The sequence below is a fragment of the Cervus elaphus genome, chromosome 28 (genome assembly GCF_910594005.1).
Source record: "Cervus elaphus chromosome 28, mCerEla1.1, whole genome shotgun sequence".
In the NCBI taxonomy this organism is placed as follows: domain Eukaryota; kingdom Metazoa; phylum Chordata; class Mammalia; order Artiodactyla; family Cervidae; genus Cervus; species Cervus elaphus.
This window is the reverse complement of record NC_057842.1, coordinates 17189707-17192093: the sequence shown is the minus strand read 5'-3', so window position 1 is coordinate 17192093 and position 2387 is coordinate 17189707. Positions and strand designations below refer to the sequence as shown.

The following is a 2387-nucleotide window of genomic DNA, read 5'->3' as shown; positions in this document are numbered from 1 at the left end:
AAAAAGAACAAAAGAAAAAAGAAACAAAAAAGATGATATAAAACCTACCCTGACAATAGAGGACTAGAAAATAACTACACACTTTAAGTCTAAGAAATTTAAAGCTCTAGCAAAGTGAAAAGGATCCATTTCAAAGAGAATCCAAAAAAAGCATTCATTAAATATAAACATTTTTATATTCTGCTTCCTTATACAAAGATAAGTAAAAAGTTCTGGAGACATTATTCAATGATGACTGTGGCTGAAATTTCTGAATGGAAAGAGTTCCATTTTCTCTCTGTTGGCCAAACATATAGATTTGGCCTTTTGATAACTAAGGCCCTCAAATTATAAGATTTTTCACAAACTTCAAAACTGTGTCCCAACAAAAATACCACATAAGAAAAGAAAACTGAACTTAGGCACAATTCTCCTATTCTTAGACTTTGTTAAACTCTGATAAACATAATAACTAAATTGGCTGGAAACTGAAGACTTGCCACCTTTAATTTCAGTTTAATGCAAAGGCAAGAATGTCATTCATTCAGGCATCTTAATTATTACTTAATTAAGGGAGGGAGGGTGTCCTAGCAGATGAGCAAATTGGTGCTCTTTGTGTGTCTGGGTAACATCTGTCTATCACCCATTGCAGAAGCAGTTTTTAGGAAACCTGTAATTGATTAAACCATTTCAGACAGTTGGAGGATAGGCCATACATTGACAACCACGTGTGAACTAGGAGACTCTCCTGATTATCAGGGGACAGGCTTCCAAGAAAAAGCATGGTAGTCCCATGAGTCATGTGCCAAGCAGATTACCTAAAAAGACTGCCACTTTTGACTGTGTACCACATATGGATGAAATCAATTGGAGAGATTTGAATAGAAAAAGTTATCAAGTTAAAAACCTCAAGGCAAAAATTGAACTATTTGGGAGCTATGAGCCACAGAAACAACTCCTTATTGAAGATCGCTATTAGGGTAACAAGTCTGACTTTGAGACCATCTATGAGCAATGTGTGTGAAGCTACAGAGACTTTCTGGAGAAGGTTCACTGACTGGGTCCAGTCCTGCAAGGCCCAGGCTTATTCCCACAGGCCTCTTTTTTCAGTTCAGTGTCACAGTTCCCTAGCTCAAGGTCAGAGCCCTTTCTTCAGTTGACTCACTGTTTCTTACTTAAAAAAAATAATTATAGATAAAAATCAGTCTATTTGGCAGAATAATAAGTAAGCATGCTTGATTTAGACAGTTTATGGAGTGAAGATGAATCAGAAAGCATGGCCTCCACCGTCCTCTTGGATGATGCGTGATGTTTGCCCGTCTGCTCAGTGCCAGGCAGCAGCTTGATGAGTAAGTGCATAAGTAAGCGTGTTGCTCATAATCTGTTCATGGAACAAGCTGGTGACCCTAGAGTCACAGCAGCCTTGCCTCCTCTCCATCTTCAGAGGGGTCTAGTTTCTCCCCCTTGAGGCTGGCACCCCCAAGACAGGACCCCATGTGGAGAACTACATGAGGACAGCTCTTCTTGACTCTGTCTTCAACCCTGTTCACAGTTGGAGACCCAAAATCCTGGAAGGACTCTAAGTCACAGGTCAGTCTGAGTGACAGTCGTTCAGAAGCAGAGAGAGTCGAGAGGAACAGCTTCCAGGCCTTAGTATCATGAGGATCCCTGGGGGGAGATGCTGAGTCATGAACCCGCTTGGGCCTGAAGGATGAGCAGGCAAGTTTCCCACAGCGGGTGGCGGAGGCAGAAACTCTGGGGAGGTCGTGGCAAGAAGACTGGGCAAATGTGTCTGGCTCCCTGTGGAATTGTTCCATGGGATTCTTATCCTGAAGACTTGAAAGGTTAAGTGAATTGAGAATTTGATAACTATGTTCATAAAAAAGAATTGAGAAAAAATGTTTAACTGAAACTAGAACATAGAAAGTAAAGCACCTCAAAAATTATACCTTAGTGCCCTAACCATTCAGTAATTGTTTAATAACCTCAAAGTGATATCTTACTGTTTTCTGTTCCTTTATGTTCATAAACAAATGTCCAGCTTGTTTTCTTTCATATATATGTCTTAAATATCAATTATCAGACAAATTCTAGGATTTTTTAAGTTGACTTTGTCCTTACAGCTATTTTTCCAGACCAGGGGTGTGTGAATAGAAAAAGTCATTGCTGAACCCACTTGTCTTTTAACAATTAGATTCAGTCAGATTTGTTCAAAATATGTCTACCTTTAAAACTCTGGAGTTTTTTGGAAGTCTTAAGGTCCCTTTTAGTTTAGTGTTTCCACTACAAGGTCACACAGGAAATACTGATGCAAACTTATTTGAAATATTCACTACCAAATCAAGCTGTATCTTAAGAAATATGTTGCCAATATATAGTGACACTCTCTTTAAAGAATACTGATTTAA

The 2387-nt window shown here is 39.0% G+C and overlaps 1 pseudogene; it reads left to right on the top strand.

Moving 5' to 3' along the window:
* The first annotated feature begins 498 nt into the window (after nt 1–498).
* On the top strand, nt 499–1036 carry LOC122685239 (annotated as a pseudogene).
* Nucleotides 1037–2387: the final 1351 nt, after the last annotated feature.